This window comes from Aythya ferina (genome assembly GCF_964211825.1).
Source record: "Aythya ferina genome assembly, chromosome: 2".
Lineage (NCBI taxonomy): Eukaryota > Metazoa > Chordata > Aves > Anseriformes > Anatidae > Aythya > Aythya ferina.
Genome location: NC_140297.1, coordinates 18968196 through 18979990, shown reverse-complemented (window position 1 = coordinate 18979990; position 11795 = coordinate 18968196). Strand labels below are relative to the sequence as shown.

The window sequence follows — 11795 nt, the reverse complement described above, 5'->3', positions numbered from 1 at the left end:
GCAGGGATGCCAAGCCAGCCACCTTCCTCCCGCTACACACGTGTAGGGCTGCGAAATAAAAAAAAGTGCTCTGCTGATGCAGCCATTAGGGTGCTTAATAAATATTTATAGCCCCTCACCGGGGAGGTGATTGGCAGCGCGGGGGCAATCCCTACCCAGCGGAGGCAGGCTGGGAGAGGAGCCCGGGGGTGCTGGGCACCCGGGGGCTCCGTCCTTCGCTTCTCTGGTCCTTCGGTCCTTCTCCCTTCCCTACAGCCCGGGGGCAGCCCCCGGCCGGGACGAGCGGCTCCCCCCGCGGGGCGGCGAGGGGAGGGCGCTGCCGCAGTGACTGCAGTCCCGGGGAGAGCTGCGGAGCCGCCCCGCCGCAGCCGGGCTGCCTGCAGGTGAACTGAAAGTCGGCGGGGGGAAGGGGAGGAAGAGGAGGAGGAGAAGAAGGAGGAGGAGGAGGAGGTGGAGGAGGAGGAGGAAGCACGCAGCCCGCCCTGCAGCCGACAGCTCCGCGCCGCTTCGCGCAGCCTCCGCCTCTCCGCAGCCCGCCGCGGGAGCGAGGGGTACCCCGAGTTTGCCCCCCTTGCCTTGGGGTGACCTTGGGCTGGCTTCCCCCCTTTCCATCCTCCAACCTGCCCGAGGCCGGCCGTGAACTTGAGGAGGGCGGAGGGGGCCCCCCGTGGTCTCCGGGGAGCCGTGGGGGGCTCCGGCAGCCCGGGCGGGGGGGTCCCGTAGCGCAGCATCCTTCGGCTGGCCCGGCTGCCCCGTGCGGAGGAAACTTACCGGTACGTCCCACTTGCGAAGTTGGTGCTTTGTGAGCGCGGAGTACCGCAAAAATGACTTTTTTTCCCAAAAAAATATTTGCGGGAGGAGGGGTGTGTCGCGTGTATGGACTGATGTCGGAAGCTTTCCATCAGAGAATTGCTGCGCTCTTTGGAGGGGGGATACAGAAAATGATGTAAGAGAGTGAGATGTCGGTGGGAAGCTTTCCCTTTGAGCCCTAGGGGCAGAAATCAGCGTCCCCAAAAAAGCGTCCCCAAACCTGGAGCCGCCGCTCTGCCCGCAGGTACAGAGGGGGGATGCTCAGGGGTGTTCAGCGTGTGGCTCTGCCCTCAGGTAGGATCTGCTCGCAGCCCAGGGCCAACTTTCTGCTGCTTCTGGAGTTAAAACTAGTGTTAACTTTAAGAATTTGGCTTCTCGGTGTTTGGCAAAGTTCAGCTGCTGCATGCAGTGCTGGTGGCTGCGGTGACGTAAGTTTCTCAGCATATCTAGACATCGTGTTTAGTGCTTCGTTTCGTGCGATGCTGTTGAAAAACAGTCGTTGCCGTTCACTTTCATTTTCCTTGGACTTTCTGTGACGTGATATTTTCAAAAGAGTTGTTTGGAGCTCTGCGGATGAGCAGTGCGTACTGCCTGGGGAAATCGCCAGCTGCTCTCGGGGTGCTCAGGAGGGCTAGCCCGTGTGGACAGTAGCTGCTTCTTACAGTGACAGTGTGTTTAGAGTCTTGGGCAAAATATTGTGTAATATCAAACATTAAAACTCCCCAAGGTTACCTCTTAATAAGCTGACATTCTGCAAGTTTGAACTGAAAATGAAAACCATGTTTATTTATTTATTTTTCTTCTGACCTTGTGAACCGTGTGAAGCAAAGTGCAGTGAGGATGCAGTGCACAGGAGTCTGTATCACCTGTCTCTAAGAATTAAAATTGTATATAGTGACCGATCTAGAAGATCTCTGACTAAATATAACAACTCCCTTTTTGGTTTTTATTTTTTTATTTTTTTTTCCCTTAGCTCTATGTTTACTGAGAAATTTAACCTAATCTCAAATTCCTACTGTAGGCCTTGATAACACCCTAAGTAATGCATGCAGGAAGTCCTATGCATGTTGTTGGTCCTGGTGTTACGTACATTGTGCAGGGTTAAGTGCTAACAGAGCACAACTCCTGCAGCCAGAGAACAGCTCTGACCCCATATTGTACAGACCCCGGGCTCTGACTGACGTACATAGGCCTGAAGACTTTACATAATGTCATAGTTCAGCCTTGTGGGTTTTGGGCAGCTTTTATCCACAGATCATTGCAAAATTGGAGGAGGTTGTCTAGTACTGAGAGCTTTTAATGCTACTGTGCCTGGAACTATATACAGAGGGGTTTTGTTTGTTTTCTGCTCCTGTGCTGCAGATGAATTATTCTAAAACTGTTTTGAAAATTTACTCTAGTTTAGACCGGCTGTGTTTTCTAAAGCATTCAATGTACAACAATAAAACTGCCATTGAAGAAAACTACTGCATTTAGTTACTTTTTTTTTTTTTTTTTTCCACAGAACTCTTCCCCCCATCCCAGAAAGCATTGCTTTTGTATTCAGTCATCTTTTTCCTTTCCTGAAAACAGATAGATGCTCTGAATAGCTAACTGTTGTCTACCTATTTCTCTATTTGAAACAGCAATCTCCTGTTTATTGCTTTGTGATAAATTGCTGTGCTGTTAAGCTGTACGTGTAGCGTTTGGTTTAGACTACTGGAAGAGGTAGAAAAACTTTAGTTGCCTTTTTCTATTCCCTCCTTAGCCCCCTCAATTCCTAAGGAAGCCACTACTTTGGAACAACAGAATTGTTTCTTGAGAGAGTACATTCATCTCTCTTTATTGAAGGTTACAGCTTGGCAGTGCTCAAGTGTGGACACTTGTGTAATTGCTTCTGTCCGGGCGGTAGTTTTGCTGGGGCAAGGATGACGTCTAGGCTGCTGATGGTAATAGTTTGGATTTTGTAAGGTTGCCCTTAATTGAACAGCTCTCTTGTGTTTGACATTTGCCATGACCTCCTGCTGTAAGCAAAAGGAGACTATTAATGATTTTGAAGTTCATCTTTCTCTGAGTTGAAAATTAGGATGTTTAGTTCTAGTTCCCCTGTTCTAGCTCTCAGCCATGGCTGAATCTTCACTTTTTTTTTTTTTTTTTTTGATATTCTATTGCATACCTATAAGACTTGACTTTTACATATGTATGGAAAAATTTAGCAATGTACTGAAAACCTAAGTACTTACAGACTGTTTTATAGATACTGAAGTCTTAAAGATAAGACTTGCTTATTTTTACAATTGCTATCTGGCTTAACCAGTGTTTGCAGAGGACTACTAAAAGTTGTCACAAACAGGGAAGAAAGCAAGGAGGATAAAATAGGCTATGGGTGGCAAACATGGCACTGAGAATGGACAGCACAGAAAAGCAAGAATCAGAGGACATTAAATGAACTGAAGGGGGAAGCTAATGAAGAAGTAAATGGGAAAGTAGAGTGGAAGTAATGCTGGCAGGCAGGGAGAGAGGAAAAAATGGGGACTTTCTTGTTCAGTTTGACTCATCACTTCTATCGAAGTGTGCTGAGTTAACAATCTGATGCAGAATGTGAGATTGTTTTTTCTTACCTTTTCTTATGCTGGTTGTCTGACTTTATTGTAGTGGGTAGAAGCTCAAGCCTGTAGAGAACTGTGTTGCAAACCCAGCTTAGTTATCTTAGCCCAGTTCTGGTAATTGACTGATTCATTTTGTGCACTACCTCAGTCCTGGGTTCTTCTGCTAAAGTAGTCCATGTGGCTGGTTTGTCCTGGTATCTCTGCATGTTTGATCCCTGGCAATGATACAGAGCTTGTCGACTTGAGCTTTCAAAGAGCCATTGGTGGTAACTGCTTTCCTTCATAAATAGCCTGGCTGGAACACAAATTGCTGACCTGGTGGTGAAGGTCTTCCCAGTCCATTACAAATATGTGGGTTTTTGGACCTCTTTCAAAACATCATTTTCCAGCAGGCATCACTGAATCTTTCATTCTTCAAAAAATAAATTGCTTTTGCTTGAATGTATTATACTGAGGTGCATAGGAGCATTCATGTGTCATACTAGACATCCAAATCCTTCAGAATGAAAAAGATGTGTTCACTACTCTTCCAGTGGAGACTCGCACAGATGCTTGACATTGTTTATCTGCAAGTCTACATAGCATTTAGTTTGTAGATATGGATTCATTGAAGATGTATGGAACTTTGTATACATAGTTTATATGTGAGAAACTGCTCCTATTATGTTTTCTTGACAGCTGAATAGTAGGGTTTCTTCCATTTTTCACCTAACATAAGCTGGAATTGGCTATATTCTTGAATGCTTTGCTTCAGAATTCATTAAATAATGGAACGGTTGTTTTCAAAGCCAGCATGAAATGAATTTATTCCAAATGTATATAAAGATTCAAGGAAAATACTGAGATTTTCATTGCTAAGACTGAGGTATGCTGCCAGATCTTGGGGGTAGTAATGTTATTTGTGCCAGGATTGTGTGCAATGTCAGGAGGAGAAGCAGATTCCATGCTGTGGACAGAGTGGAATGGGACAGAGCAGTGTAAATGTTTGTGTGATGATAAAGGCTTGTTTTTTGAAGGGGATATTAAAATGATCTGTTATGCCTTTTCTGAAGCTTCTCCATTCTTCTAAAGGAAGAAACCCTCCTTTAAATTTCTGTTGAAAACTTTCTGGGAAATGCTTCACAGACCTATTGGAATATCTAGGAATTGCTTGATGCACTTTGTGCAATTTAATGGTAAGTCTGTAAAAAAAAAAAAAAAAAAAAAGTGGACCCTGATTGTTACCCCCTCACAGACACTGTAGCTTTTGTATTTGTAACCTTATCGTTCCCTTCCTTGTATCTCTTCCTTCCTCCTGTAGTACTCTTAATCTTTTTACTCTAGGCCCCAAACTGCCCCATTTTTAAAGTGCAGATTTTTGCTTGCTTTTCATAGTATAGACTTAAATTGGTTTTCATCTATGCAGTGGAGAGAGGGATAGATGCAGGGGAGCCTATTACTCTTCTAGGCTCCTTCTTGGAGCTTGGAGAGACATAAAATGATTTCCTCTAGAAGCAGGGAGTTTGGCTGAGAGAGGTGTTGAGGTTGTAAGGGTCCTCTGGAGATCATCTGGTCAGATTTGCATCTGCTCCAGCAGGGCCACCCAGAGCAGGCAGCCCAGGACCATGTCCAGGTGGCTTTTGAGTATCTCTGAACTTCTGGTGTTTTGCATGTTGTTATGATGCTATATGATCTCTGTTTTGCCCAGACTTCCACAGGTCAGCATTTTTACTCTTCAGCTTGCCTAGCTGTTCCTTATCTCTCATCTTTCATTTAGTTTTCTTGTGATCTGTGTCCCCAAAGAGGGGTACGATGCTTCTTGTTCTCATGCTCATTTCTCTTTACAAGGATGGTGCAGGAAGCCCCTGCAGTGCCAGGTTGTATGGTGAGCAGTGTGAGATAACAAGGCTCTCCTCTCTGTAAAACAGTAGCAAGAAAGAGCTGCAGCAAGCAGGTGTGGGTTCCAGGAGCTTGTACATGCAATCTCTTTTGTTGTTGTTGCTTTTTGGGATGTGATGCCACAAGCAAATGAAGCATTGCTCTCTTAGTGTGCATTTGCCCTACTGAGTATAGGTTGCCTTAACTTTGGAAGAATGTAACTTAGTTTTGTCTGATTTAGGGGTTCTGGACAACATACACCTCAACATTCCTGTAGCCATTCTCCTCCTTTTCTCTGCAGGTTTAATGTTAGGGTAGTCCCAGATCATGCTTTTGTGTGCCCCCCCTCTGTTCTCGTGTCTGGATGTGCAGCTCACACAGAACTCTCTCTAGGTGGAATCCCAAGTCTCAGAGGAGACCTGTTTGGGAATGAACAAAATATGTATTTACTTATTTGCAGTCTGTGATGTGTTCATAGAATTTTAGAAAACACTGCAGGTTGTAAAATTAGTTACTGCATGACTAACACTGCTATTTAATTCTGTACTTACCTTGAAATTCATTGAAACTATATTGCTTACATGAGAAGTCTTGCTGAGTAACTCAAGTATAACGTACAATGTAATATACAGGATTGCTTATAATTAGACATTTACTAATTGTTTTAGAATTGAAATGCATAGCATTTTTTTTTTTTTTTTTACATAGGAAGGTTATTCAAAGTGAAATGTAGCAGTGTCATCTTTTTCTCATCATTGACATACTATACGTCGATTTAAGAACTTGCACTAGCATATAAAATAAAAGAAGCAGTTATCCTGAGGCAGCTTCTATGAGCTTGTTGGAGTTAGCATTATGTTGCTTTTGGATATTGGGATGACAATGGGAAAATAAAACTATGGGATTCTCTTGTGGCCACATAAACAGACCATGCACTGTCAATACAGTTAAGATTGAGTAATGCTTTAGTAAAGATGAGTCCTTCCTTGGAAACTGCATTCTGTCTGGCAAGAGTCTAAATTCTGCAGTTAGGAAATATTTTTTATCCTTTATTGCTATGGCTATATATGGAGGTAGCTTGGAAATGTTTGCTGGAGAAAGTTTTTTGGAATTACCCATCTTCACTTTGAAATCCGTAAGGATGGATTATATATGTTTGTTACTTAGTCATGGGGTATGCAATTAAGACTCTGGCCGAATATTTACTACGCATCTGGTGAGGAAATGCTTTCTGCTGTAACTTTTATTCTAATGAACAGTGTTTCAGTTTGTTGGAACAGGATTATCCATTAATTTGAACATAGATGTATAAGAAGTATTAGCTCTTCAATCTAAAGAATGGCAATGTAGTTTTAGTAGGCTACTGCAGTATCAGCAAAACAAAATTGGAGGGGAGCATGGAGTCACATATTATAAGCATGAATACAGGATTTTTGTACTTTGTCCAGTCACATTTCTAACAGTCTCATACGTGGTGATATAGTCATTAGAAATACTTTAATTGGCTAAGAGCTTGCCAGCTTGCATTTGCCAACTCTGCTGAAATCCTGGCCAAACTTTTCAAGAGTAATCTGCAGTTGGCTGAGAACAGCGGATATAAATAGATGATATGGTGCTGAATTACAATTGATTATTGAAATTCAGCTAGTATGTAATAGATAGCCATAAAAAGGCATCATTGTTTCCCTAATATGGGGCTTGAAATGAATGCAGTCTTTTTTTATTTAGCAAAGTTAATGTTTATCACAAAATCATAAAATCTAGCCTATATTTTTGTGATTTTTTGCAAACAAAAATCTTTTTCTGTTCTTAATAAGAAAAGAGTTGTGGTCTATTATCTGGTTGGTTTCCAGTAGGAACAGTTTATTATTTTATTTGATGCTATGCAAAATCTGGATGAAAACAAAGTGTATTTTATATAAAAATTGCTTTGAAGCATTTTGCTTCAGAAATCATACTGGAGAACAACTGTATCCAGCTGATTCTCTTGCCATAATTGTTTGCATTACCTCCTCCCAGTAATAACGATTATTTGGAGCCAAATTGGAACTTAAAAAAAAAAAAAGGGGGGGGGAGGGGTTAAACAAAATTAAAATACAAAGTCTTATCTGTGGAAAATAAAATACAAAGTCTTATCTGTGGAATCAGGTTTTACTAATCTGTACTTAATTTCATAACATTTTTTTCAGAGACTAAAATAACATGCCATGCTATCAGACCTTGATGTTGTGTATCGTAAGGGCTCATGAGATAAACCAGACTGGAAGGGACCTCAGGAGTCCCCATCACAACCTCCTGCTCACATCAGGGGCAGTGAGGTCAGACCAGGTTGCTCAGGGCTTGATCTGGCTGGGTTCAGAAAATCTCCAAGGACGGTGCCCACACAGCCCCTCAGGGCAGCCTGTGCTGCTGTTTCACTCCACTCACAGTGGAAAAATCTTGCTGGGTTTCTCCAACCTGTGTGGTTGTTTTGTGCTTTTGTGTTTGATCTTGCCTTTGCTGTTTGTCACCTAACAGAAGGTTTTGCAATTTGATTTCAGGAGAAGAGAGCCACATCCCTAACTTGGCTATTTCACTAAAGTGCTTGGGATGTCCCCTTTGTATGTAAGGGAAGTTCAGGGCCTCAGAGACAAGCTAAAATGCTGCTTTCTGGCACAGGAGGTGCAGCGTGGGGTTGTGTTTGATATCCCGTCTCCAGGGCACTGAGACACGTGGGGCAGTGCCAAGCAATGGGTGTGCAAGTCCAAAGTCTAGCATTTGCAAAGTGTTATGGGAGACTGAGACCAGGACTTGGTCCTGAAGCTTTGTCGCTTTGTATTGTGCAGCTGGAAAAGCCAATATTTAGTTGCTGAATTACTTCTGCTCCTTTGAAACATGGGACCTGAATACAAGCAGCTCAGGTCATTTTAGGTGAAAGACGAACAGGTTACATGGAAGCACTTTCAGTAATGTTTCAAGTTACCTTGCATATGGCTGCCCTCAAACTAGGAGTTTGTCAATAGTAGGTGTCATGGGAGTGGTGATTTAGGGAATTACTACTCTTCAGCTCCTAGTTAACACTGATGGTTTGGACAGCACAATCTGTAGTGAAAGTGTCTGCCATTTCCTCTCAGAAAGAGCAGTCAGGCATTAGAATGGGTTGCCTAGGGAAGTGGTGGAGTCACTGTCCCTGGGGGTGTTCAAAGAAAGGTTGGACCTGGTGCTTAGGAACGTAGTTTGTGGGTGACATTGGTAGTAGGGGGATGGTTGGGCCAGATGATCTTGGAGGTCTTTTCCCACCTTAATGATTCTATGATTGTTTAGTTCACTTGGCTTGAAAGTAGGAAAGAGCAATTCCTCAGCTTAGGTGGATTTAAACCCATGTCTTCTGCACCCTCGTATCCTAACTGCTAAGCTACTGAGGACTGTGTATGTGCCTGCTGTTGAAACTCTGGAGCAGGAGGAAGAAACTTCAAAATTCAGGGCGGTGTGTGTGTGTGTGCAGAGAAACATAAAGACATTTCTTAGTTTAATAGCATCGGGCTGAGGAGTATGTGTCACTCAACTCAAGTTTGGTCTCTGGATGCATGGTCTCTCTGGCTTTACCTGTGTTACTATGAAGCTTCTCACTGCTGCCATTTTTGCTAATGGTATTAACAATGAATACATTAGCTGTCAGCATGCTAATAAACATCATTAACTATCCTTGAGCAGGTAAATGAAACAGCTGTTGAAAAGCCAGGGGTTGCACACTGTCTGAGCTCCTCGCTCAGCTCTAAGGGATGGAGCTCAGTGAAGGGAAATGCTAGGGCAAAAACTTGAAGGCAGATGAGTCAAGGTGTGAGATTCTTCCTTTAGATGTTTGTTTAGTGTTACCAGAGCACCAGCATGCACTGGAATTGTTTGTCTGCAGTTGCATTGTTTCGGTGGTCTAGCAACCTATGACAGCTTAATAGTTTCTTATGCTTTAGTTGATATTGTTGAAATTGCAAAACGGCATCTAAAAGCTTCCAAGTGATGCAGTGAAGAACATGATAATTCTATTTTAACTTTGTTTTAGCTTACAAAGTCTCTCCCCTACATACAGGAAGTTTCTTTTGTGTCTACCTGACATGGTCGCTGTGCCATTCTTGGTTACTGGTAGGTGCAGATTACCCAGGAGTTAACTTCTTTATTATTTTTACTGATTTTAGGGTGCTGTCTTGTTTATGCTAAACCTTTAAAAAGCATTTTTGCAACCAAGTGTCTCCATGGTTAGACATTAAGTTCCTGTTACTGTACTTCTGTAATTTCATAATGCTTGTAACCAGTTCTTTTATGGGATTCTCTTTATGGTCTCTGGCACAGAGCTGGTCTCTGGCTTACACAATAGAGACCAGACCTCTGAATGCTTTATATCATTCACAATAAATTAGGCCATTCACTAGCATCCAGAGCAGCATCAAATTGTTTTAACTTTTTTTTTCCTGCGAAAGAGCAAATCCTGCTCGCATTTTCGGGGGGATTTAGAAGAGAAGCGGCAGATGGAAAAGAAGCTGGGGCATGAGATGTACGGCCCAGGGAGGAGAGGAGTTTAGCATCTACTGCTCGAAATTTGTGCCTGAGGGATGCGAGTGGCTGAGGCTGCTGCTGCTGCTCCTCTGCAGCCACCGGAGGGAGCTCGGCGCTGGGGCGAGGTGGCTTGGGGGGTACCGGGAGGGGCCTTGGGGGGACCCGGGTGGCAGCCCCCTTCCCCTGCTGTTCCCCTTGCCCGCCTGCTCTTGGCTCAGGCTGCGCACAGAAGACAGGATTTGTCCTTTGAAGAACATCTGTGGCTTAGCTCTTATTTGCGGCGCCTTGTTTCTCGGGGTGCTGGGATCAATGCTGTTTTATGCGTCCACCAGTTTGAAAGGTTACACGAGGCATTGTGAGGGCCAGAACAAGAGCCTCTTTCTTATGCCAGCATGTAGCAGATTTCTGGAGTTGCTGGCAACTTCTAATGAATGAGAAAATTTTACTTTTTCTTACTAGCTTTATTTTTATGGTTGACATTTTAAAAATTCTGAACAAATATCTGTAAAGGGCACTGAGTAAGCTGAAGATTATTAAGTTACAAAGATACGAAGTACAGTGGTGTAAATATTTAAAACACTAGTCTCATTTATCCTTTCCTTTCTCTAGTAGATAATGTCAGTCAGATGATCCTGAATGGAAGAAAGTTTTCATACACTGTTCCCCACCCCACCCCAGAAAAGGGAACCCCAGTTCTTGTGCTTGTTTAACTTTTTGTTTTGCTTTCTCCTGCAAGAGGAGTTAATTTATCACAGAATCACAGAATTTTCTAGGTTGGAAGAGACCTCAAGGTCATCGAGTCCAACCTCCAACCTAACGCTAACAGCCCTCCACTAAACCATATCCCTAAGCTCTACATCTAAATGTCTTTTGAAGACTTCCAGGGATGGTGACTCCACCACTTCCCTGGGCAGCCTGTTCCAGTGCCTCACAACCCTTTCAGTGAAGAAGTTCTTCCTAACATCTAACCTAAAACTCCCCTGGCTCAACTTAAGCCCATTCCCCCTCGTCCTGTCACCAGGCACGTGGGAGAACAGGCCAACCCCCACCTCGCTACAGCCTCCCTTGAGGTACCTATAGAGAGCGATAAGGTCGCCCCTGAGCCTCCTCTTCTCCAGGCTGAACAAGCCCAGCTCCCTCAGCCGCTCCTCGTAGGACTTGTTCTCCAGGCCCCTCACCAGCTTTGTCGCCCTTCTCTGCACCCGCTCAAGCACCTCCATGTCCTTCTTGTAGCGAGGGGCCCAAAACTGAACACAGTACTCGAGGTGCGGCCTCACCAGAGCTGAGTACAGGGGGACGATCACCTCCCTAGCCCTGCTGGTCACGCTGTTCCTGATACAAGCCAGGATGCCGTTGGCCTTCTTGGCCACCTGAGCACACTGCTGGCTCATATTCAGCCGACTGTCCACCATCACTCCCAGGTCCTTCTCTGCCTGGCAGCTCTCCAACCATTCCTCTCCCAGCCTGTAGCTCTGCTTGGGGTTATTGCGCCCCAGGTGCAGGACCCGGCCCTTGGCCTTGTTGAACTTCATGCAGTTGACCTCAGCCCATCGGTGCAGCCTATCCAGATCCTCCTGCAGAGCTTTCCTACCCTCAAGCAGATCGACACACGCACCTAACTTGGTGTCATCTGCGAACTTACTGAGGGTGCACTCGATGCCCTCGTCCAGATCATCGATGAAGATATTAAAGAGGACCGGCCCCAGCACCGAGCCCTGGAGGACGCCACTAGTGACTGGCCTCCAACTGGACTTGGCTCCATTCACCACGACTCTTTGGGCCCGGCTATCCAGCCAGTTTCTAACCCAACGAAGCGTGCGCCAGTCCAAGCCACGAGCAGCCAGTTTCTTGAGGAGAATGCTGTGGGAGACGGTGTCAAAAGCCTTGCTGAAGTCAAGGTAGACCACATCCACAGCCTTTCCCTCATCCACCCAGCGCGTCACTCTGTCATAGAAGGAGATCAGGTTCGTCAGGCATGACCTGCCTTTCATAAAGCCATGCTGACTGGGC

At 44.6% G+C, this 11795-nt stretch overlaps 1 protein-coding gene across 2 annotated transcripts in view; it reads left to right on the top strand.

The window, feature by feature from the left end:
* The first annotated feature begins 490 nt into the window (after positions 1–490).
* The window catches only part of KIAA1217, a 377584-nt gene continuing 366279 nt past the window's right edge, over positions 491–11795 (top strand). The window contains exon 1 of one of the 2 annotated variants that reach the window (XM_084510260.1): positions 491–773. The gene's annotated coding sequence lies outside the window, so the exon portion shown is untranslated. Of the gene's footprint in view, positions 774–1035; positions 1055–11795 lie in introns of those variants that run through there. The other variant, XM_084510261.1, reaches the window with a different exon arrangement.